Source organism: Schistocerca gregaria, chromosome 2, assembly GCF_023897955.1.
Source record: "Schistocerca gregaria isolate iqSchGreg1 chromosome 2, iqSchGreg1.2, whole genome shotgun sequence".
Taxonomy (NCBI): domain Eukaryota; kingdom Metazoa; phylum Arthropoda; class Insecta; order Orthoptera; family Acrididae; genus Schistocerca; species Schistocerca gregaria.
Genome location: NC_064921.1, coordinates 64,786,111 through 64,812,983, shown reverse-complemented (window position 1 = coordinate 64,812,983; position 26,873 = coordinate 64,786,111). Strand labels below are relative to the sequence as shown.

Below are 26,873 nucleotides of genomic sequence, written 5' to 3'. Positions count from 1 at the left end.
CTTACGACTTCATGTTAATGGAATTCTTACTGTTCGCATGTAACTACAATAGATTTTTTTTTTGTTCCGTGAGCGACGCAGAAAGATATTGGCACCGATATTCCCCATCAAGTCGGCGGTCAGTGGGATGACGAAGATGCCAAGAGCATCAAGTTCACGCTGCGCCTATTTTTGTTAGTAATGAATAAAGAAAGAAAGATATAACTCTTACGGTAAAACTTTTAACTGAGATCCTGAAATGCTGAAAGTTGTAATCTGATCTTCAGTTAAAATATATTACGTGGCACGACGCTGTATGCACTATGTTCTAATTAAACTTCGGTAATCTTATTGGAATTAATTTAAGATGCCGGTGTTCTGATTTATCTTGAAAAGTTCGTGAAGAGAATATTTGAAAAAGTATCACTGGAAAAGGTAATGTCATTTTATGAAAACAATAGTTAAAGAAGAGACTCAGACCGACGCAACTGAAAAAGTAAAAGTTATCTTTGGTTTATTGAAACTTCCGCAACTGAAAAAAAGGACATTAGTAATCTGACTAGTGATACGAAGTCAGCTCATGGTGAGCCGGCCGCGGTGGTCTCGCGGTTAAGGCGCTCAGTCCGAAACCGCGCGACTGCTACGGTCGCAGGTTCGAATCCTGCCTCGGGCATAGATGTGTGTGATGTCCTTAGGTTAGTTAGGTTTAAGTAGTTCTAAGTTCTAGGGGACTGATGACCACAGATGTTAAGTCCCATAGTGCTCAGAGCCATTTTTTCAGCTCATGGTGATAACTGATACTAAGATATTCTTTAGTTAGAACATTTTAAACACTTCAGTGAAGAGAGTGCTAAAATATAAAGCCAATTTTGCATGTAATTTGAAAGGTGGATATTACGTATCAGAGATTATATCATTCAACTGCGCGGGAATAGTTATGATCTCTCGTGAAAACAAATTACGTGAAATATAAACCAGAAGGGTAAATTTTTGAAATTTTATGGTATTGTACGATCTCCGAAAAGGGAAGAATATTTCACACTGAAGAGTTAATGTTCACTGAGAAACTGACGATACGCTAAGTGACTTTCCAAAGAATAAAGCGTTGCGAGCAGCCGATATGGAGAATCACAAAACACTACAGTTAGGGGTGATCTATGTGTTGGCGTAGCAATGGAGAAATAAACGAAACCGATTTCGGCAGACTACAAAACTGATTTCTAAAAATAACAGTATTTACTCATTACCTTTTAGAATTAATACGCACATTCAGACCACGAGAGCGTAGAGCTCTCTACAAAAATTGAACTATCTTCTTGTGCATCTGAGATACGATTTTCGTGCGTGCAACTCGCAGTCTGACGAAGACTAGATACATCGTCTAAGATACGTACTGCTGGCTAACAAGGTTAACCCACATTAAGAAGGTCGTACCACTGCCGGATCCACGGAAAGGAAAACAAGTTGTCACAACGCAAAAGCTATGCACAGAAATTTCTCTTCGATTGTATACATCACAATCATAACATCACAAAAACATATGATTTGTCCGAAATTCTGGATGTATAAAAAGCGACGAAAGAAAATAAAAAGTAATCCAGGCACTCCAACAAGACTCTGTAAAATAGTGGTCCACTCATTTCCATAAATATTGGATCTATAATTAAAACAGTGTTCTTAAATACAGTCAGTGGTAAGAGTAATTAAAGGTACATAGTTATTCCACGACGGCAAAGGGCCGATCATGGAGCAACAGAGAAAAATACACTACCCACCTCAGCTGACGCAATAATGTCAGCTAAAATTAATTTGTAATCGGAAAGATTCATAAGCATATAGAGCGTAGCGTAACAATTTCATAAGAGCTCGAGAAAAGCAGGCGGTGAGTTCCACACCAGGGGACCGGTTCGGTCGGAACAAAGGCGATCAAGTGTGTGTGTCTGTGTGTCTGTGTGTGTGTGTGTGTGTGTGTGTGTGTGTAAGAGAGAGAGAGAGAGAGAGAGAGAGAGAGAGAGAGAGAGAGAGAGATGTGGAGGAGAGGGGGAGGAGAACGCTAATTAAGAAATGATCGATAGATGGGCCCCGGGCGTTTGCCTGCTTCGTAGCTAGTAGCTGGGGCCGTGCGAATCAACTTACCACCCGCCACCATATTTGGCGGACCAGGGGTTACGATGTGTTTCTTATTTTAAGCGATCTCGGCTACCAGTTCAAAGCACATCACACTACAGTCATGAGTCATAAGGTCCGTCAGAGTCTTTGTTAAGTATTCGCCAGTGTTTCTCTCTGTCCCTCTGGCTGTTTCACTCTATCTCTCCTTCTTCAAATGATTCAAATGGCTCTGAGCACTATGGGCCTCAACTGCTGTGGTCATCAGTCCCCTAGAACTTAGAACTACTTAAACCTAATTAACCTAAGGACATCACACACATCCATGCCCGAGGTAAGATTCGAACCTGCGACCGTAGCAGTCGCACGGTTCCGGACTGCGCGCCTAGAATATCTCTCCTTGTATACATGATGTCGAATAAATTGTTCTTTCAAATTAAGGCATCAAAATCAACAGTAGATTCGGAGAAAAAGTTAGGTAAAATGCTGCGAGTAATGAGGTTAATGAACAGGAACACTACATCAGTAGCGTGTGGTATAAATTGAAAATCTGGGTCTGATGAGAGGTTTTGAAGGGTATTCTTTCGTTTTAGGGCGCAAAAACAACCAGAGTCGTACGCGCTTTGCTAGGCTACTGTGTGCAGTTGCGATGACCACTGCGTCAGGATTGCATAGTGGTCAGCGCATCTGCTTAGTAGACTATGTTTCGAATCCAGGTCTGGTACATCTTCTCACCTTATCCTACTGACAAAAATCAATCCCTACTGCCAGATAATGTCTTTAATTCTTTGATGTATTAAAACTAGGAAAGAATTCATCGAGACATTAGTCCGGAGTGTTCTGTTGCGTGGCTGTTGCGTGTTTTGTTGCGTGGCATCGGTCCAAATGTTACAGGGAATAGAATGTGTGGAAGCAGTCGAAATATTGATGTGGAGAAGCAAGGTCAAAATAAGCCGAGGAGAGAAAAAGTCGAACGAATGGGTCCTCAAGGAAGTAGATGAAAAAAATGGTTCAAATGGCTCTGAGCACTATGGGACTTAACGTCTGAGGTCATCAGTCCCCTAGAACTTAGAACTACTTAAATCTAACTAACCTAAGGACATCACACACATCCATGCCCGAGACAGGATTCGAACCTGCGACCGTAGCAGTCGCGCGGTACCGGTCTGAAGCGCCTAGAACCGCTTGGCCACAGCGGCCGCCAAAAGTAGCTGAAACAAGGGAAGTGATCATTACCATAAAAAATAGGGATAGAGAATTCCTTGGCCAGAAGATAAATAACCACGAATTCTTGACCAGCTAACTGGAAGAAAAAGTTTTTAATGAAGAAAGCAAGAGGAAGGCCGCTGAAGAATAATTTTGATTCTTTGATGGGTGGACTTAAATTCAGCAGAGGAGAGACAAATATGGTTGCTGCAGCAAGGCCTAGCCTTTAGAACATGATGTTGTCAAATTAACGTAATGTAGAAGGTAGAAACACTAAACTAAACACATTTAGAATTGAAAGAGACGGTCACTGACGTCAACTTTGGATGCTAAGGATCAGTAATAAACATGTTAGCGGAGATCGTGTAGCATGGTAGGAACAGTTACGAAGTTTTCAGGAGTCACTTAAGCGTGTGATTGGAGGCTTCAGCATGTACAACTCTGCGCCAGAGTATTGGCTGCTCCGGAACATGAATATGGCGGAGCTGTTGTGCGGTACCGAACAAGGTGGTGCAATGGTAAGACACGGAACTCGTATTCGGAAGAATTAGGGTTCAGGTTTCCTCCAAACCATGCTTTCAGAGCGCAAGATCGAATTTACTCCCTCGAGCTTCTTATTCGTCTCTAGCGACCTAGTCATCGACGGGACGTTAAACCCTAATCTTCCTTCTTTCCTTCTCGTGCAGCTGCATGGAAAACGACATGTACAGAGCTTTTAAGCAGTGGAAGGAAAGAATGCGGAAATACATGAAGTGAAACAGATTCAGCTTTGAAGATAAATTCATTATCGCTGAATTGGTCGGTTTTGATGAAACGTGTCACATAGTAAATACAACTTTAGTAAAGCGTACTGTCTCGTTTCTTTTGTTGTCAGACCTCCTGTGTTCGTACATTCCCAGCATGTTGTGGATGGCAGCAGGAGCAGCAACGTGAATCTTGCGACGAGGTTTTCATGTGAAGCAGTGAGTCATACACTAGATATGTGAAGTACAGGCAGAAGACGAGCTTAAGATATGTGACGTCGGGTCACTTTGATAGTCAACACACGGAGTTAACTCTCTCGAACAACAAGTTTTCTAATATGACAGTCAAATGATTGATAGCTTCCTACATTGCTGGAGATGGACGGTGCTCCATCATAATGTCTATATATTCTTCACCTAATATCCACATTCATATGCCGTTCCAAGATTACACTTAATGGAAAATGATACTGCTCTCATCAGCAGCTGAACATTCACTCAACACGAGAAAGATGGGGAACTAGTCGGCAGTGGCTGCTATAAAGGAACATCCGTTTCAACTGGTTTACGAAAACTTCTACGTCGTATTAATGACACAAAATATCGGAAGAAGGTATTCGACAAAGTATGAAAAGGAATGACTATTTTGTTGTACGTAATTGCTTTTCTTAATCTAGAGAAGTACTGGAGCTACTATGCTTGGAACTGACAATTTCAACTGTACTGCAACGTGGGGACCAAACGTGGAGCTAATCATCAGTAACAGAGTAACTGAAGTGTAACCTCACAAATAGCTAACCATGAACTTTGAATTACTACAGAAATTACTATCAGTATGTAAGCAGGGAGCAACATAATGTCCCAAGTTAGATACCGGGAAACCAAAAGGTAAAGGAGCTGTTGGATATCTGAAGTGATTCATTATCAATGACTATCTCCTTCTCCTCCTCCTCCTCTTCCATCGTCATCGTGATGGTTTTCCAGACCAGAACGCTCTTTAATTTTAGACAGAGCCTCCTGTAACACTACGAAATTTACAGGATGGGCAAAAGGGAACAGAGATGGAAGATATTTTATTTAAGGTAGGCTACCCAACTTACATCATCTGCTACCAGGAAAGTTTACCTATCTTAACGCACACGAAATATTTTGCGAATCAGTTCACTTTCCCCACCTTATGCAATTTCAGTTATTCTCGTGTTATACGAAGCATTATCAGATCGAAAAATTACTCTGCAGAAGTCAACATGGAATCCGAAGTACGCTGCGCTAAAACATCAAAAGGTCACTTTTTCGAAACCCACTGCGGCACTTAAGTTTTACATTTAGCTGAAGGGTGCCTACAACCTTCCCCTGTAATGGTGCAAAAGCATGGAGACCCGCTACTTCACTATGGGGCTCGAGGTCGCTTCAAACTACAAGGTGTCGACACATACGAAATAAACGCTAGAGCTCACAAGCTCATGTGACGTGCAATGTGTGTTAAGGAAGTCACATTGGCAGAAAATTTCATCACAATTTTTCGCAATGCCGCAGTGGACGTGCCACAGGATCTGAAGGTCGTCACATCCGCCCTTACCCACATTTCACCCCTTCTTTTGACGACTGTGCGATAGGGCTCAGAACCACGAAGCCCCGCCTAGCGTTGAAATCATGTATATCTGTTACGAGTGGCCTAGTAAAACATTCCAGACGTATTACCGCTCAGAAAAAGAGGGTGGCATAAAGGGTGTCAATGAAACCACTCTTTCCCCTGGGGCGTTGATTACCACACATTTAGCCGGCCGAAGTGGCCGTGCGGTTCTAGGCGCTGCAGTCTGGAACCGCGAGACCACTACGGTCGCAGGTTCGAATCCTGCCTTGGGCATGGATGTGTGTGATGTCCTTAAGTTAGTTAGGTTTAACTAGTTCTAAGTTCTAGGGGACTAATGACCTCAGTAGTTGAGTCCCATAGTGCTCAGAGCCTTTTGAACCATTTTTGAGGCACACATTTCGCCGTCGGAAATGCGAGGAGAGATAGAATGACGTTCTTGACAAAATTCGACACTGGGTCGCTTTAAGATCCATCAGTTCAGAAAAACCCAAGTTGCACCCGCCCACCTTTATTGAGAATTATAAAAAATGCGCCTTTGCAGACAGAACCCGGCGACTGCAGGTTTGCTACGCTGCTGCTCTTTCACCGCTACAATGCAGATCTTGCGCCTGACAGCACCCTATCTGGAATAAGAGAAGGTCAAAGGGTTTGTCTGTCTGCAGGTGCCTAGGACGTACTCATCGGTTCTGTATGTGATTCTCAAGCTATAGCCACAGAGGGCTACAACAAACTAGGGGTCTTAGAGGGACCCTTCGCCGTTTTATTCACGCATGTGTCAATGTCGCATCCTCCAGTGATCAGGCCACAAGAGGACATAAAACAGGAGCTCGGGGCAAGCAGAAGCAGTCTTAGCTGCTTTGCATTACGTTCAAATTTCGTCAGATGGTTTTGAACTGTCCCTAGTGGCTCCAGCTTGTACACGACAGCAAAATTCCTCGGCCACTCCTAAGAAATCGCCGTGATTCCAACGCTGGGCGTCACGGTTCTGACCTCCGTCGCGGAGGTATCAAAAGAAAGGGTGAAATGTGGGTAAGAAAGGGTGTTGGAAGATGGTAAGCCACTCTCTCACTTTAACTATTCTGTTTTCCAGATTAATATTCATATTTTAGGTCATGATATCCGTGTTACCCTATAATACATTTGGTATGTGTAGTTTATGACTCTTTTACATGAGGAAATATTGTGAGCAGGATGTTCTTGTAACTACATGTGTAGCCCATAGGAAACTTGTGCACAGGCCCCATATTGGAGGTGACCGAGATCAGGGAGAAACATGGACTGTGAGCAATAAATGCTGTGTCCAGCGACCTGACTTTGCGAGTGATTCGGGGAAGCTGCACCTGCAGAGAAACCTCAGGCTGTGGCACAACACTCTTCCCACGTAAGGGCGCCAGCTCGCAAAATATTTTCCCTGGGACAGGCGACCGTCTGTCACGAAGACAGTGAGATGGAAGAAAGCGGGTGGAGGAAGCAGTTTATTTGAGACTGCTGTAATCTGAGCTCTCGTGCAAACAGCAGAACGCTCGTAAACCTGTAAGAATTCTCATGTAGGAAGCTGGGCGATAGGATCAGGGCGGCTGGTGAACGTATCTAGTGGAGTCCAGACTGTAACTCCCCTGACGCTAGAAGGTCGCCAGGCTTTTTAGTAAGCCAAAAAAACTGATACACTATGTGGTCAAAAGCATCCGGATACCTGGCTGAAAATGACTTCTAAGTTCATGGCGACCTCCATCGGTAATGATGGAACTCAGTATGGTGTTGGCCACCCTTAGACTTGATGTCACTTTCACTCTCGCAGGCATAAGTTCAGTCACGTGATTGAAGAATTCTTGGGGAATGGCAGCCCATTCATCACTGACGAGAGGTATCGATGTCGGCGTTCCAATACTTCCCAAAAGGTGTTCTATAGGATTCAGGTCAGAACTCGGTGTAGGCCACTCCATTACAGGGATGTTACTGTCGTGTAACCACTCCGCCAAAGGCCGTGCATCATAAACAGGTGCTAGATCGTGTTGAAAGATGCATTCGCCATCACCGATTTGCTTTTCAACAGTGAGGAGTAAGATGGTGCTCAAAACATCAATGTAGACCTGTGCTGTGATAGTGCCACGCAAAATAACAAGGGGTGCAAGCCCTCTCCATGAAAAACACGACCACACCATCATACCACCGCCTCCGAATTTTACTGTTGGCGCTACACACGCTGGCAGATGACGTTCACCGGGCATTCGCCATACCCACACTCTGGTATCGGATCGCCACATTGTGTACCGTGATTCGTCACTCCACACATCGTTTCAATCGTCCAATGTTTACGATCCTTACACCAAGCGAGGCGTCGTTTGGCATTTACCGGCGTAATGTGTGGCTTATGAGCAGCCGCTCGACCATGAAGTCCACGTTTTCTCACCCCCCGCCTAACTGTCATAGTATTTGCAGTGGATCCTGATGCAGTTTGGGATTCCTGTGTGATGGTCTGGATCGATGTTGGCCTATTACACATTACGACTATCTTCAACTGTCGGCGGACTCTGTCAGTCAACAGTTGAGGTCGGCCTGTACGTGTCCCTTCACGTTCCCACTTCGCTATCACATCGGAAACAGTGGACCTAGGGATGCTTATGAGTGTGGAAATCTCGCTTACAACGTATGACGCCCAGTCACCTGACCACATTCGAAGTCTGTGAGTTCTGCGGAGAGCCCCATCTGCTCTCTCACGATGTCTAATCACTACTGAGGTCGCTTTTATGGAGTACCTGGCAGTAGGTGGCAACACAATGCACCTAATATGATTCATTTTATGTTTTGGGGGAGGGTGGGGTGTCCGGATATTTTTGATCACATAATGTATATTTATGGGTGGTACGTTAATATATACAGACATCAGTGTGTTGGTCGTTTTTTTTCTCTCCACGTCGAAGAGTCTTTCAGCAAACACATAACATAATTTACCATCTTAAGTTTTCTGCGCATTCGTAACTGCAGCAGTAAGTGTATATCTCTGTCAGTATATTCCAATCATATTGCGTACACGCACCCACATATCAACACCTGAAATGCTAGCCCACTAGAAAACACCCATTAACGCCCCATGTACTTGAAGGTACCAACGAATCTAAAAACATACGACTTGTTACACCTGTAATTACTCTGCAATGATAAACATTGCAGTAATGTGGTATAGTAACCGTCTTCAGTTACCAATAGCAAAATCTGTTTTTATATCTGCTACATCCTGTGCATTACTAAACGGCTGAAATGATCACCCAGTTAGTCAGGCGTCGTTGCAGGGTTCCTGTACGTATGTTGCCAGCATTTCGAAAGTCATCGCCTGTTCTCGAAAGGTCTGACACCCTCCACATAATAATGATAGAAAAAAACGTTTATCACTTAATAAATTTTTGCTATTGATGCAGTACAATTTAAGTATCAGGCGTGACATTTTTACTTTATTACTCCTGTACCACTGACTCTATTCGAAGCCTATTTTAGTGACAGTATCCACTTATACCACTGAAAGTGCCTACACAGTTATATCATTGTACGACACACAGTTATGGAAACATGAATTCATAAACACTGAGGTGTTTGAAAAACTAGCTTTTCTTAAGTGGAGCTGTGGCAGATCGATTTTTTAACGAATCGAGTGGATAAACGTTATTGGCAAACGTATGAAACAGGGAGACGAGAGTGAAAAACGCGGGAAGACGTGAGGTCACTGATAATACTTAGACAGTGCAAATCGCTTCCGATATTTGCCACAGCAGAGTGGCTTATCCCAAGCACCAACGTTACAAGCACGCTAGTTACACTATACTCCGTGAGCCATAAGGATTTCACATCGTCCTAGCTGCGTCTGTTGGTACCTTATGTCTGCAAATTCACCTGGGAACGATATCGCTGTAAATTCAATAACTAAGGTGAAAGTTAAATGCCAAATAGAACATGGCGAAGGCGATCATATTAGCTTCAGGACGTGCATAAGTACAACCGTACGCTAATCGACGGCAGTTCTCAATCTGAAGAGCGCAAATGAGAACTTTAGTCCACTGTGAAGGCAGCCCATTACTGCGCACGTTACTTGTAGCCATTGGCGAGATCACGCGGTTATCTTCCTTATTTATTGTCCAATTCTGACTTCATTTGCCTGTAACTGCCTTCTCCGAGGTATTGGGCGTTCACTTGCGTAAGTGCAATTGCCAATACGTTCGCGGAACTGCTTTCGCTACACGCTGGCTCCCATGCGTGATATGCCGCCTCTGTTGTGTAGTTCAATTTTCCCGTCTAATGTTCGGTGATTTAGACCGCAGTCTGTTGCTCCTCAGTACTTGCTGTTCGTGTGATGCTCGTTGCTGCTCCAGGAAGATTAACCTACATATTAAGCGATAAAAATCAACGCAGCAGAAGCAAATAGGCCTATGGGTTTGTGGCACTGAAAGTGGGTCGAAGCTACAACAAGTATCCTTCATACCGCATTCATCACAATAATCGACAGATGATCTCAAGTCGATATCATATTTTTTGATTTCCAGACACCATTCCTCACAAGCAATTTCTAATAAAATTGTCTACCACTAGACAGTCGTTTCAGCTACGGGACAGTATTTGAAATTTTCTGACAGAAAGGTCACACTTTGTATTAACTGATGGGAAGTCACCTAGTGAAACCGAAGTGATAGCTGGGATTCTTCAAAGAAATGTCATAGAGCTTCTGCTGTTCTTTATATAAACGATTTAGGAGACTATCCAAGCGACCCTCTTAGACTTCAGATGGTGGCGTAGCTTACCATCTATTAAAGACGCCAGAAGAGGAAACTAATTGCGAAACGATTTGGACAAGACACCTGCAAGGTGCGAAATGTGGCAGTTGACCTTGATCTATAGCAACTGTAAGGACCTCCACATGGGTACTAAATTCTTTCACATTTAGGTTCTATACAGATTTAAAGATTATGGATTAAACTAAATAACTTGCTAACCACACCATAAAAATTGGTGGGGGTTTCATTGACCTACTGCAACTAATGAATAAGTGGTTCCCACAGTTCCTTAATCTAAAGATATGGTATTATGTAGGTCCATAAGTTATTTGCGTTTTTCCTTTTTTATGTTAGCATTAGGGTTGCTATAGGTTTATTTACAGATCTCCACTTTATATGTAGTTAACTGTTGATATTAGAGCTTACATATCGTCATTTTGTCATTGGCAGATAGTGAGTGGAGCTGTGGACGCTATAACATGGAGTGCCAAGTGTAGAAATCGAAACTTTTCCAACATATTTTATGTCTGAGTTCAACAGAAGGGTGACAGAAGCAGAGGTAACCAGACATTTTCGGCCGTGTATTTGGATAATGCCATTGGACAGCACGCCAAGAAAATGGTTTTATCGTTTCAAGGAGGGTCGTATTGACATTAGTGGCTCTCCACGTTCAAAAGACCTTGAGGGTTTGATGAAGGTCATTTAAACGCATTAATCCCCAGTGATCAAAATGTGGAGAAATGTTGTTACTCCAATATTGTGCGACATTTTCACGCAATGGGGGAGGTTCAAAAATCGAGTATATGGATACTGCATGCTCTAAGCCAAATCCACGAAAATCAGCGGGTGCCCATATATGCATCCCTGCTTGCTACTTATCACTTGGCATGTGAGAAACACCGACCGTTACTATCTTGTATAGTTACTGGTGCCCAAAAATGGTATCTTTATGCTAACGTAAGGCAAGGTTGAGCCCAAACACACCAGTAACTATCAGTACAAGGGCCTGCAGGCATCCACAAAAGATTGTTATGCACCTGGTGGAACAGCGAAGGTGTGGCGTACTATGAATGGCTTCCCCGAGGTGTAACCATCACTGATGGCCCTTATCGTCAGCAACTGAGACATCTTGCAGCCGCAATCCAAGAACAAAGATCAGGATCACTGGTTGAAGTGATGCTGCTCCACGATAACGGCGCCCGCCTTCTGATACATTAATAAAAAGCACCTTAGAGGAGTCTGCCACCCTCAGATTTTCACCTTTTCCGCTCTCTATCGAACAATCTACAAGGATCTTCGTTTCCGGTTGAGAATGCTTCCGAACAGGACTCGACGAACATCCTACATGCGCTGTAATTGTTCGTTTGTACATTTTTGTCATGGCTTTTGCATTTTCGGAAACACCATTTTGACTATGTTATGGTGATTTGAAAATGGATCTCGTCCCGAAACTAGTCGCCGGCCGAAGTGACCGAGCGGTTCTAGGAGCTACAGTCTGGAACCGTGCGACCGCTACGGTTGCAGGTTCGAATCCTGCCTCGGGCGTGGATGTATGTCATGTCCTTAGGTTAGTTCGGTTTAAGTAGTTCTAAGTTCTAGGGCACTGATGACCTCAGAAGTTAAGTCCCACAGTGCTCAGAGCCATTTGAACCGAAACTAATCATCGAGTTAATAAAAAAGTGAAATTTGCAACTTTGGGTGGTTTTTCGTTGTAGTAATGATTCGATGAGTTCTCCTCAAAACTACGTTATTTCTAAAGTTGCGGAATCGAAAAGTTACTCCAGCGTTGGCAGACTGTTGTAAATAGTGAAGGATAATACATTATTGAGGGCTAAAGTTTCTGTTATGTGTATTGGTTGTGTTTATGGATCTTATTGAAAATCGCTGCGACGACCTTATGCACCAACCAAATAGAATGAAGGCGTACCCTAGTAAAAAGAAAAAGAAAATTAATCTGTGCCTTCTCTACAAGTCTAAATGTAATGACTGTAGCGTATGTTCCTCCTTTATATGAAATGTTTAAGGATAAGGGGTTTTCTTTCAGTTTTCGTGGAATTAGGAAATGCCAGCTAGGCTGATAAGCCTTTATGTAATCGATCTGTTTAATAACTGCGCGAAGGTCTGATTATTAAATAGTATTTTGATTTAATGTAATATTCGAATTTCGTCACTTTGTTCGGCAGCTTCAATTTTTAAACGATTGTGAATAAAATGGGACCAATGACACTCAAGACTATCACGCAAAACAAATCGATTCCGTTTTAAATTCCGGCACATTTAACATTTCCCGATTATTTCTCTCATTAATTTTCATGAAAGTAATTAATGAATTAATCTTGAAATGAATCAATATACGTTTAAGAGAATTTTTCATATTACTCGCGTTTAATCTGAGGGATATCCAACTAAATAATAAGATACGACAAAACAGACATTAAACCTCTTATCTACGAAAAGGATAAGGATATACTTTCTTCATTACGAGTTACAAAATCATTATTCTAACATCTCTGAATCTTCTATTGTCCCTGCATTTACTTGTCACTGCAGCACAACGACGGAATGAAACTACGCCGTGCAATGCTATCTGGTGCTTTCAACAAAAATATTAAGAAATAACTTAACAGAGGTAAGGCAAACCAAAGACTACGTTTCCGAAGCTTAGATACAGTGTTCAGATGTCACAGCAGGAGGCGGTATTCTTGAAAAGGCTCAGAGACAAGGAAAAATTTCAGATGAATAACATATGGTCAATCACAGTTTATTAATGATGAGAAGTAGACTGAAATTTATGAGAATTGTCCAGGCGAGTCGGTATGGAAGGAAATCGGACACAGAAGCAGAGAGGAATGATGAGACACGTGTGAAATTCTCCACGGATGAAGATATTACGACAGTGTGTATCACAATGAGCAGTTCAGTTGTAGAAGAATGGGCGACTCTAGAAAGGGCAATAACATAAGTTAGACAAACATAGGCTCAAGAAAGGTAACTGCGAAGAAACCTTGGGTACAGAAAAAATATTTCATTTAATAAACGAAACAGGCAAATACTGCAATATAAATCAGGAACGAATCAAATAGGGACTGCAGAGAAGACAAGGCGAACGAAAGGACTGATCAGAGTGTTGAAAACTCAAAACAACTGTGGGTGACATTAAAATTAAGAGCAGAACATTAAGATTGCAATGGGAATTCTACCGTTAGACACAGAGGAAAGAGCGGAGAAATGAAAAGATTGCATTGGTGTCATCTAAGAGGGGAAGGCTTGTCTGATGTGATATAAGCAAAATGGGACTCGACATGGACGGAAAAAATATTCAGTGTTAGAGCCGGAATTTAGCAGAGCTTTGGAAGACTTGCGATCAAATAAGTGAGAAGAGGTAGACAAAATTCCTGTGGAATTTATAAAATAATTCGAGGAAGGGCTAAACAGTCGACTATTCAAGTCGGTGTGTAGGACCCATGAAGCTAGAGCCCTATCATCAGACTTTCGGAAAAGTACCATCCACACAATTCCGAAGATACAAAGCCAGATAAGTTGGAGAATTACCACATAATTATCTCAACGTCTCATGCATCCAAGATGCTCACAAGAATAATATACAAAAGAATGACAGAGAAATTCGAGGATCTGTTAGGTGATAATCAGATTAGCTTCAGGAAAGAGAAAGGTACTACAAAGGCAGTTTTAACATTGCATTTGATAATGCCAGGACGACAAGAAAGATTAAGACAAATTCGATGGATTTGTCAATCTAGAAAAAGTGTTTAACAAAGAGTAAGCTATAGGCAAAGACGGGCAATATACAATATGTACAGGAACCAAGAACGAAGAGGGGGCCGGCCGGGGTGGCCGAGCGGTTCTAGGCGCTACAGTCTGGAACCTCGCGATCGCTATGGTCGCAGGTTCGAATCCTGCCTCGGGCATGGATGTTAGGTTTAAGTATCTCTACGCTCTAGGGGACTGATGACCTCAGAAATTAAGTCCCATAGTGCTCAGAGCCATCTGAACCATCTGAACCAATGAATAGGGTGACATAAGATTGGAAGATTAAGAACGAAGTGGTCGGATTAAGAAGGTGAAAGACAGGGCTGCAGTCCTCCGTCCCTGCTCTTCAGCCTACATATCGAAGAAGTAATGATGGAAATAAAAGATTGGTTCAAGACCAGAGTTAAAATTCAGGGTAATAGGATATCAACCATAATATTCTCTGATGACATTGCCATCTTCACAGAAAGTGAAGAAAATAATAGGCTTTGTTGAGTGGCATGAACAGCCAAATGATTAAAGAATATGAATTGAGAGTAAACCGAAGAAAGGTTAAAGTAATCAGGAGTAGCAGCAATGATATTAGCAACAAACTTCACATCAAAACTGGGCACTACGAAGTATGTGAAATGAAGAAATTCTGCTACCTTCGAGGCAGCACAGACAAAGATATCACTCCAGTCCAAAAGAAGCCTTCTATTATAAAGTATCTACCGTAGTTTGAGGAAGAAATTTGTGAGAATGTACGTTTAGAGCACAGAATTGTTGCGGGCGATATTTTTTCACGAATTCAATCATCAACTTTTTTTCTGTGAATGGAAAAATATTTTATTGACTCCCATCTACATAAGGAGAAATGAACACCATCATTAGAAAATAAGAGATACCGGAGCTCCCACGGAAAGATGTAGGGGTTCATTTTTTACCACATGGTACTCCACAGTAGAAGAGTCGAGAAATGTGGAATTTACGGCGCCTACGTAAAGAACACCATACTGTTGTAGGAAAGGCTATTTTATTTCTAAATTTTCTTTGTTGACACAAGGGGACACTTTCATGACCTTAAAATTTAGAATCAGTTGGGAAAGCAATTCGTTTCTCAACTAGAAGAAATGTGGAGCAGTGGATATGTACGAAGTAGATCATTGGTATGTTATTATAACTAAAGTTTGACTACTTTTATTGCCCCCATTAAAAAATGTGTGCGTTTTGTCGGCATCTCAGTTTTCCTTCTTACATCACTGTATTCAAATAAAGCGTCAATTTACAATAAAACAGTTTGTTGTAAAGTGTAAAACGAAAAATGTGGTTCAAATGGCTCTGAGCACTATGAGACTTAACATCTGAGGTCATGAGTCCCCTAGAACTTAGAACTACTTGAAACTAACTAACCTAAGGACATCACACACTGAAAGGGTACAGTACCACCCGACATTGAAAATAGGTACAACATTCTTCGTTATTTTTGTCAGAACAACATATTTTCTAATAATAACTCAATTTCAATTAATACAGCGAAGCTGGATACCAGTGTAGGAAAGAATGATAATTTATTTACTTAATTGATTATATATGCACTCCCACAAAATAAATCCCTACATTCAATTTGGTGAGATCTGTGAAATGAATGAATGTATGGTCGTCTTCTAACTGCAGATAGTGATTGTGCAATACATGATCACCTTTGAGACGGTTTTTTGGTCACCTTTGGAGGAACCAAAGAGATGAAATTTACCTGAGCTTTGAGATGCCTGAAATGTGGCTGACCAATATGGTAGCATGGTGCTCCCGAACCTTGGCGGAGGTGCGAGATCGGACATGTTTCAGCGCTCTGCCGCTGGATCTAGTGTTGATAAGACCTGTCCTAGGTGTGCTCCGTACAAACAAAAGAGTGGAGACATGGTATGCATATGAGATACTTAAGAGTCGTTTGAAATAATAATTTCTCTATTTCAGGAACTTTTGTGGGGAGAATTAAATGTCTGGCAGGTAATATTAAAGGGATCGTAGTAATCTTCGGAAGTGACCAACGGTCACAATGAAACCACGTGTAGCAATAAGTTGAAATACTTCCGAGTGCTAAAGTTAAGCTGAATTACTAGCGTGTGTACTATAAGTTTGAAATATTTAAGAAATGGTGTGTGCAGGACTTGTAATTAGAGACGAGTACTTCCACGTGGTGAGTACTGTGTGAGTCTCAATCTGTGTATGAGACAAAGGATAAAGAGAAGTACTCGTCCATGTTATCAGTTGAGGACTCGCGTGTGTGATGAATATGTTCTTAATATTACTTTGCGTGTTATGTTTCCGTGTGACGCTGGATTCAAACTATAATACTCTGAAAGTGAAGCAAGGTGAGTCAGCCGTCTACCCAGCAATGCCACTTGGCTTGCATTGCACAGGAAGACGTGCATATATCCTCGAGAGTTCGTAGTAGGAAAGAAAAGTTACGAAGTGGGGCAGTGTCGTGTGAAATTGGGATGAATTTTAATTGAAGTGGGAAACCTGAACGTGATGTGATTATAACGTTGTGACTATTCCTTGTGTTGCATTGTATGTTGCCAGTGTGATGTATTTCATGAAATTTAAGTATGTGTGGTTGGCATGGGAGAGTAACGAGATAGTTTCACGGGCAGTGGGTTATGCATGTTCCTTTTTTGTACCACTCGGTCTGGAGGAAATTTTCGTGATGATGGGTGTGATAGACGAAGTGTGAGATATAGAAAAAGATCCACCATCCTATCCAGAAAGTGCACTGTAGCGTTAAATAATTACGAGGCCATAAGATAGAGAATCACCAATGTAAAGCCATGCCCACTGGGCGGAATTTCTCATGTGTTATCGTTGTAGGTTATAGAATTTGTGTGTTTAGGTTATAGAATTTATCGGAATAAATAAGACAGTGAAAAGAAAAAGATTGGTGGCCTTTTCCTTAGAATAGTATGTTGCTATGATGCGCCATTCATATTCAGTGCGATGGCCACGTGTTGTCCAAAGCCGTTGAGTAAGGAAGAAAATGTGGTATTGCCAGTGCGTAGTGAACAGTCAGAGTTGTGTAAATTACTAACAGTCAGATGTGCGTTATCCGTTGCGTAATATTCATGCAGGAGGATAATTTGTAACTTAGTTGTGAGTACTAGAGTTCATGTTACTCGATAAATAAGAATGAGTCCACTCGCTTAGCAGACCACTCATCTCGCAGGCCTGACTGCTTGATGCCACAGTATGAGCAAGGCATGTGTGTGCCTCTCAACACATCCATGCCCGAGGCAGGATTGGAACCTACGACCGTAGCTGTCGCGCGGTTCCTGTCTGAAGCGCCTAGAACCGCTCGGTCACATGGGCGGCACTAAAAATGTGGTAAGTGTTCTATTCAACACAGTTCTATGGAACGCAACGTAATCCATCGGTCCCCTCCCCCCTCCGCCCCCCACTTTTTCTCTCTTCCATTATTTTCAGCTGGACCTACACTGATAAAGTAACAACAAAAGACAAATTACCACTCACAACTTAGCGACATATTCCAAATAAGACATCCGCATGACACCTAGAACTGAAATACTAGGTTGGCGCATAAACTCGTAGCGTTTTTGTTTTGCATCTCGGTATTTCGGTTACTATGGGTTTATATATCGCTTGTCATTTTTATTTATAGTTCAGTGTTCCTATTTGAGTTTGCATATTGTCATTTGGAGACAGTGAATGGCGCTGTGGACGATAGAAAATTTGGGACATGTATGCCACTGGACAGAACGGCAGGAAAATGGTTTCCTCGTTTTAAGGGGTGTAGGACGTCAAACTTTCCGACCTGGAGCAGGAGAGGCACCACAGGACATTTTAATTTCCACTGTTTATCATTTTACAAATAAATCCATTAAACGTTGTCAGCTTGGCCTGGAAGGATTCGGGATTCACACTCATAGGAGTGGAAGTTCTAAAATCATAACAAAATAAATTTTTTTACACGTTAAATTTCATCTTTTTTCACTTAATATAGGCTGCATTTATTGCTGCAGGTACACTTTTCTTCGTAAGTAAGAGAGAGTCTTCCTATGAATTTTGCACAGCTTAAAAACCACACTTACAAGTGTATGAAACGTTAGGATTTTCCAAATCTGTTAGAAACTGTGGTAAAATTGAGGCAATTAACTATAAAATTTGCAATTTTCGAAACATGAAGTTTAAAACATAACAACTCACTCATAAATTAAGTAAATTCTAGTGTTGAATGCAACTCTAAATATGGTTTGTATGGAGTGGAAATAAATCTCTTACTTATGAAGAAAAGTGTACCTATAGTAACACATGCAGCCAGTGGTTAGTGAACAAATGATGAAATTTCACATGTAAAAAAAAATTACTTTGCTATCCACTGCTATGAGTGTGAATCCTGAATCCTTCTTGGTCATGCTGACAATGATTTATGAATTTATTTGTAAAAGTATAGAGAGTGAAATTTAAAATGTCCTGTGGTGCCTCTCCTCCCACCATTAAAGGAGGATCGTTTTGACGTTAGTTACTCTCCACGTACTGGAAGACCTTGTGCGTTTGATGAAGGTCGTTTAAACGCAGTAATCTACAATGATCCACGTCAGTGTACTCGAGAACTGGCAGATGTGATGAACTGTGATCGTTACATCATCTTGCGACGTTTGCATGCAGCGGGGAAGGTTCGAAATTCGGATGTATGGATACTGCATGCTTTAAGTTAAAACTATAAAAATCAGCTGGTGGCCATATGTGCATATATGGTTGGTCATCACTAATTGGCTTTTGAACGACACGACTCCTGAAACTGGTGACGAGAAATGGTGGTCTGCAACCGCGCGACCGCTATGGTCGCAGGTTCTAATCCTGCCTCGGGCATGGATGTATGTGATGTCCTTAGGTTAGTTAGGTTTAAGTAGTTGTAAGTTCTAGGGGACTGATGACCCCAGATGTTAAGTCCCATAGTGCTCAGAGCTATTTGAACAATGTTTGATAAATGGTGTCTTTATGCTAACATAAGAAAAAGAAAGGAATAGTTGACCTTAAAGAAAACAGCAACTAACCGTACATGGCCTGCGGTATCCAGAAAAGATATAAGCAGCTACAGTGTGGTGTACTACTAATTGCTTCCTCGAGGTGTAACCATCACTGCTGACATGTGTGCCAACAACTGAGACGCCTTGCAGATGCAATCCAAGAACAACGTCCAACGGTAAAGCCCGCCCGCATTGTGCTAGGCTGACAATAAACACTATACAGCAGTTAGGTTCGAAAGTCATTCCGCACCCACCTCATTCACCTGATGTTAAGGCCTCAGATTTTCATATTTTCCGCTCACTATCTAACAACATTCAAGTATATTTCTTTGTGGATGAAAATGTGCTCCAAACATGGATCGACGATTTCTTCGCCTCAAAACCACGTGATTTCCTCAGTCGCGGAATCAAAAAGTTACCCTAACGTTCGGAGACTGTTATAAAAAAGTATGTTTCTTGTGTTTGTTAAACATGCATGAAAACGCTACGGACTTATTCCCCAATCCAGTACCAACAGAAACAACGCTGACGAAACCTTCGTAACATATCTCCAAGTATCGCGTTGTTCACTGTACCCCAGCACCGCTGTGGCCGTGTTCCGCCTCCGCCAGCCTATCATATTGTTTTCCAGAGGACGGAGGCGGCTCAGCGACGGCGCCCGTCGTCTTGGTAACGAGGTGTCCAACCAGCAGCCGCTCCGTCCGTCGTCCGAGCTTGATTAACGACCTCCTTTATTAACGACGCCTGAAATATTAGCCCCGGTAATGGTACGCATTCAATTAGGGACCCGCGACCAGATCCATCATCGAGTTAGAAGACAAGTGATTTTAGGGGCAAGGGCGCCGTGGCCAACGACCTCCGTAATTGAATGTTTTTTCTACACGTAGGTCTATGGTTTTCGTATCGGAGTTACTGATCTCAGGCTCTACGCTACAGAAGAGGCGTCATTTTTGACGTGGACGCGTCAGCAGGCGATCTGTTGCCCGGCATACTCTCCATCAAGCTAAAATTCTATTTCCAACCTTTAACAATCTCAGCTTTGAGCAGCTAATGAAAATTACCGTTTAATACTATCATTTCAATTACTGGTTTCGTTTTGCGATTCTGCACTCATGGAAGGAAACCACCGCTTGTCCTACATCCTTATGGAATACTAATATAATTTCTGTGTACTTTCAGATAAGTCGTTTCCAAATCTTTGTGGCTTATTGACCTTGTCATATCTACAGTGCAGCCCCAAGTAAACTGGTATAGATATGCTCATTCAGCTATAGAGCTATGTAAACAGGCAGAATACGGCGCTGCGGACTGCATAAGACAACTAGTGTCTGGCGCAGTTGTTCGATCAGTTACTGCTGCTACAGTGGCAGGTTATCAAGATTTAAGTGACTCTGGACGTGGTCTCATAGTGAGCGCACGAGAGATCGGACACAGAATCCCGAGGTAGCGATGAAGTGGGGATTTTCCAGTACGGTCATATCACAAGCGTACCGTGAATATCAGGAATCCGGTAAAACATCAAATCTCCGATATCGCTGTGGCCGGAAAAAGATCCTGCAAGCTCAGGAACAACGACGACTGAAGAGAATCGTTCAACGTGTCGGAAGTGCAACCCTTCCGCAAACTGCTGCAAATTCCAATGCTGCACCATCAACAAGTGTCAGCGTGAGATCCATTCAACGAAATATCATCGACATGGGCTTTCGGAGCCGAAGGCCCACTAGTGTACCTTTGATGACTGAGCGACACAAAGCTTTACGCCACGCCTAGGCCCGTCAACACCGACATTGGGCTGTTGATGACGGGAAGCATGTTGCCCGGTCCGACAAGTACGGGTATGGAGACAACCTCATGAAATTACAATTATATTAATACCTTCATCTGTTGACGGGCGTTGATATATATCAACAGGGACAGGAAAAAATGTGTCCCGACCGGGACTCGAACCCTGGATCTCCTGCTTACATGGCAGACGCTCTACCCATCCTTTTTTTTAAGTAGGTCAGGGGGCAGAGTGGGCAGGAGTCGTACTTGGAGGCCTGGTCACGGTGTCCCCGTCTCCTGACAGGATAAGGGAGAGGCAGCGGGAAACATTGTACATTGTAATTTTTTTGTTAGTAACAATAATATTTTATTTATTCATTTAATTTTAATGTCCCAAAAGAAAAATCAAATATTAAAAAGTAGGGAAAGAAATATAGGGCCGAAGTGACATCCTCGTCACTTAACTGGAAGTAAATTCTATCACTCGAAACAACGTAAACCTGGGACTCCCCACCGCTTCGGGGGGCTATGAAACATGCTGCCTAGAAAGTTCGCAAAATGTGTTTTATATTTAGAGTGGCGTCAGATGATTTCGTGTTGTTCTAGTATAAAATGCCAATAGCCCATGCCCGATATCAAGGTTCGCGAGAGCACGTAGTGTAATGCGTCTCCTCCAATCCATCGGATTTCCGATGTTTTTTGTGAGGGGAAAAAGACAGCGTCAGGGAAAAATAAAGCGTCCGTCGTGATCGTGGATTCGTCGGTGCGTCGGAGGAGGGCCATGATGCGTTGCGTCAGCCGCCAAACATCCTTTGCCTCACCGCACTGCAGAGAATGTTCGTCGGTGTCCTGCATGCCACATATAAGGCGGAGCGGGGAATCTACCACGCGAATGTCGCACAACTGTCGGCGGTTGACTCTCTTGCGGTTGATTTATGTATACCACGACGATCGCGCTGCTGTGGTGAGGAGAGGTGTATGAACAGCTCGCCAAATCTGTCGCCAGTTTCGTGTCGGGTATTTAAGTTCGAAAACATTGCTGCCAAGATGACGCCGCACGTATCGATATATCTCATTGGTAGTAGTATAGAGCTAGAGCCTTGTTCCGCACATCCGTGAGATTAAGTCCTCCAGAATGGTGTGGGAGAGTTAAAGTCTTGTATTCGATCTTAAACAACATTCCTTGGCTGAAATAGTATCCAAAGGCCGCCATTAATCTGTCAGCAATACCATGTGGCAGTGGCAGTACCTGTGCCAGGTGCGGCAGTCGCGAGGCCAGGTGAACATTAGTGTAGGCCACCCTTTGGAGCAGGTCGTGCGTCCGGAGTGAATTGTTGCGTATGTGCAGTCGGACTTGCTGGAGGAGACGTCGATAGCTTGCCGCCGCTGATTGCCGTAGCGATCGGGTGAACAATACACCTAAGCATGGCAAGATGTCCACCGTCGTAAACGGACTGTGCAGAGCGTCCAGCCCTCGACCGATGTGCATGATCTTGGTTTTATTCATGTTGACCCTGCTTCCCGCAGCTACTCCGTACGTAGTAAGAAGGGTAATCACCCTACTTACTTCGTTCTCCGACCGGACGAGTATCATCAAGTCGTCGGCATATGCACGACACGTGAAGGAGCTCCAACGGAGTCGGACGCCTGCTAGAGTCCGTCTAAAAGTCTGCATCAATGGTTCGAGCGCTATTGTAAACAGTACCATCGACTAACTGAGCTGCAAACAGGAATCGGTCCTACCTCCCTGCCATTGACTCTCGCCGTCGAAGAAGCGCCGCGAAGGAGGCGCACGAGGACGGTAATAAAGTCCTGTGGTATCGCCATGCGTCGTATGGTCGAGTCAAGAAATCATGGTTGATCCTGTCAAAGGCACGATCAAAATCCACCGATACGAACGCCGCTCGCATGCGACAAGCTTCCGTCAGGGAAATTACGTCACGGTATTCGCCGAGGATAGAATGTATGTTGCTCCGAACCCCTAGACAAGCCTGGTCTGGTGGTATTGTCTTGGATATTACAATCTTGAGCCTTGCCGCCAACATTCGCGCAAAGATCTTATAGTCAGTATTGAGCATCGTGAGCGGTCTAAATTGTTGGGCGCTGACTCTCGCTGTAGATTTCGGTATTGGTATAAGCAGTCCCGTCATGAACTGCGAGGGAACGTCCGTGTCAGGGTTCAGTAACTCATTATACATAAATACCAACTGTGACATCATTAAATCCGCAAATTCTCGATAAAATTCGAGTGTCAACCCATCTGGCCCAGGGGATTTATGCACCGCACCCTTCGCGAGCGAGCCCCGGATGTCATCTTCCGTTAGGGGTTCCAATAGCGCCTCTGCATCCGGACCATCCACCTCCGTTTGCATCTGTCGCAAAATTTCTTCTCCTGTCCGTTTGTCCGTCGGCGTCCCAGTGAAAAGGAGGTGGTAATGCTCCAGAAATGCAGCAGCAATGATCTGTTGTGACGTCAAGGGCCGACCATCGGACTCATGGAGCACTGTGATTAGGGATAGGCAATTACCCGTATGCATGCTAATACGTTCTCCATCGACGTTGTCCAAGCACCGAGCACGGATCGAAAGTCCCTCCAGTCGACGTCTCGTGATCGATAAAATGCAGGCCTGAATGCGATGGACTTCCGCTTGACGCTCGGGCGATGGGGCCCTGGAGAACAGTTCGCGGAGCACCATGTAGTAATAATCAAGTGTATGTCGGACCCATTTCGCTTTTTCCTTGCCATACGTTATGAGAGCTATTCGTATCGCCGGCTTTGCAGACTGCAGCCACCATGAAAGAACCGTACGATGCAGCGGCAGACGGCGAGTGCAAGTCTGCCATGTTTCTTCGATCCGATGGCGACATTCGAGTCCGCCAATAAGGATGAATTAAGTTTCCAGGAACTACGACTCCACCAGACCCGCTGCCGTGGGAGGGTTAACGTGCAGAAATATGCAAGGTGATCCGTAAAAGCTGTGAGCCAACGTTCAGCAGCCAACACGTGATCTCTTAATCCGTCAGAAACATAAATCCGATCCAGCCTGCTCGCCAAGTGGCTAGTAAAATACGTGTAGCTCTCTCGCTGACCGTGGATCTTTCCCCACGTATCCAGTAGGTCCACGTCCCGGCAGATCGTGTGCAACGCGTGGCAGGAGCTGAAATTAGGAGTTTGATCCTTCTGTGTGAGTACACAGTTAAAATTCCACCCTACCAAGATGTGGTCATGCCTCCCATGGAATAGGGGGGCAATCTCCTCCGAGTAGAATCGTGCACGTGCCTGTCCATTGTCAGATCCGAAGGGTGCATAGATGTTGACGATACGAACGCCGTTCACGGTCATAGCCAAACCCCGAGCCGAAGGAAGGCAATCGAGGTCACACATCGGAATCCCTTCCCGGACTATTATCGCTGTGCCACGTCCTCCATCTGGAGGCGGCGCTAGATAAGTGTGGTATCCATGCACGTCGAGAAAAGCAACATTGCAGGTTTCCTGCATCAGCAGAATATCAACGTCTGTGGCGTAAATCATGTCCCGGAGAAGTTGCATCTTTGCAAGCGAACGTGCGGTGTTAATGTTCACTGTGCCCACGTTATATGCTTGGTTTGTTGTCGTTGTCATGCTCGTGCCAAGTCATTGAGAACTCCAAGGGCTTTAGTCCACTATTCGTGCTCAGAGGGGTGCCCGCCAACGGGCTGCCCTCCTTTGTTGTCGTTCCGTGGAGTGCATCCTGTAAGTGAGTGGTCAACATTTGGGGGTGGCAATTCCTGTATGTCTTCGACTGGTTCCGCCCAATCGCGGTGGTCATCCATCCGAGAAACGTCCTCTGATGTATTTCGACGTGTCTGCCAGGACATTGGTGTCCCTGACTCCTTCGTCGGCAGCGCTGGATCAGTCGGTGTCAATGAAGAGGGACCATCTGAAAGGCAGGACATCCGGTCACCATCTGACGGAATCCTGTCAGCGTCCTCTCTGTGTCAGACAGTTCTTCGACTAGGATACCTTCCGTGTCCCCTAGGCTAGGGGAGGGGGGGACGCGCCACCCGAACTATAGCGACGCTATTTGCGACGCTTTGGCGATCGCTGTTTGCGTGCCCTGCTCTCTGCTGCCTCGCTGTGTTCGTCAATCGTTCGTTGGTCCGATGCCGGCGCCACTGTCTCGACCTCACTTCCACGCCGCGTGCTATATGCGAGTTTTCGGAAGGTTCCTCCCTCAATTGACGTGACTCGGGTGTAGGGACATTCTCCGAGTCACCTCCATGCTCCCGTAACTCGGTCTGCTCTTGCATGAACACGTCCTTGTCACGCTCCGAACTTGGCCGCACCTCCCGGCGGGCCACCGACACGTACGTCATCGGCAGTTGCGTGGGAACTTCTCGCTGTGACGCTTCTCCATGTGGCAGTTGCACGAGGCGGCGTTGGATGCACTCCGAGCGGATATGTCCTTCTCCACCACAGCCGGAACAGGTGCGTGGCTGGTCATCGTAAATCACAATAGTTCGACATCCTCCAATGTATAAATAAGAAGGGATATGTTTAGTAAGGACGATCCGCACGTGTCGGACGCCGTTTAGCACAGGATAGGTGCTAAAACTTGCCCAGTGTTCAGGCGTATGACTAAGTACCGTTCCATATGGTCGCAGCGATTCAGTAACCATCGATTCTGGCACTTCAAACGGCAATTCAAGGACCCGAATGACCCTCACACCAATTCCTGAAGGAGCTACTGTGACATCGCTGATATGGCCATCAGAGTGTCGAAATTGAAATCCTCTTTGAGCAGCGGAGAGAGTTCTTTCACACGTAGCTTCATCTGTTATCTTTACGTACATTGTGCTGCTTACAATGGACAGGTGTATTAAAATTGTGTCTGCAGCAGGTAAACGAACTACTTCCCTCAAAAAACGCTCTATTTAGATAGCTTTTGGTCCGGCAAATTTGTTGTCGAACGTAAATTGGAGCGTAGTCTTTCGAAAATTGTGTGCCATGGCGATCAAGTCAGACAACAACACGCGCGAGTACCGGCGGTGTAAACACTTCCTCGTCTACGCGCGCCCGCGGCCGGGACAGCAAGTCCGTGCCGCGCCACCGCCTGAAGCAGACTGTCTTTTTTTATTAGGACAACACAACACCCAGTCCCTCAGCGGAGAAAATCTCCGACCCAGTCGGGGATCGAACCCGCTGACCACTCAGCTACCGGGGGCGGACATCCATCTCAGCCACCGAGGGCACAGAGGATAGTGCGACTGCAGGGACTGTCTCGCTCACGCCTCCCGCGAGACCCACATTCTCACCTTGTATGTCCATACACTACATTTGTAGTGTACCACCCCAACACACTCATTACTTGTGGAAGACATTCTTACCAAGTCCCGTTAGAGTTCGGTGAATATGTGTGCATCCGCACAGAAGAAGGAGGCCATGGCCGGTATAGCCAGAACGATATATTTATATGGATATGGTGTCTGTTCATTTGGACATGACCGAAGAATATAGGGTGTTGACATACAAGGTGAGAATGTGGGTCTCGCGGGAGGCGTGAGATAGACAGTACCTGCAGTCGCGCTATCCTCTGTGCCCTCGGTGGCTTGGATGGATAGAGCGTCTGCCATGTAAGCGGGAGATGCCGGGTTGGAGTCCCAGTCGGGGCACAAATTTTCACCTGTCCCCGTTGACATATATCAACGCCCGTCAATAGTTGAAGGTATTAATGTAATTCTAACTTTGATCTAGACAGCTGCAGGTCATCAATGGTGTCTGTTCTTTCGGACATGTCCGAAAGAACAGACACTATATCCATACAAGTACATCCTCATGAATCCATGGAAGCTGTCGCGTTTCGTCATGAAACCTGTGTCACTATCACAAAACAGCGGGAAAATAATGGTGAACCATCACCACCAAAGAAAGCAGAGGGAACACCGG

At 44.2% G+C, this 26,873-nt stretch overlaps 1 protein-coding gene across 1 annotated transcript in view; it reads right to left on the bottom strand.

Moving 5' to 3' along the window:
• Nucleotides 1–26,873, bottom strand: part of LOC126335639 (retina and anterior neural fold homeobox protein 2-like) — a 330,502-nt gene that overhangs the window by 88,992 nt on the left and 214,637 nt on the right. The gene's annotated exons all lie outside the window — the stretch shown is intronic.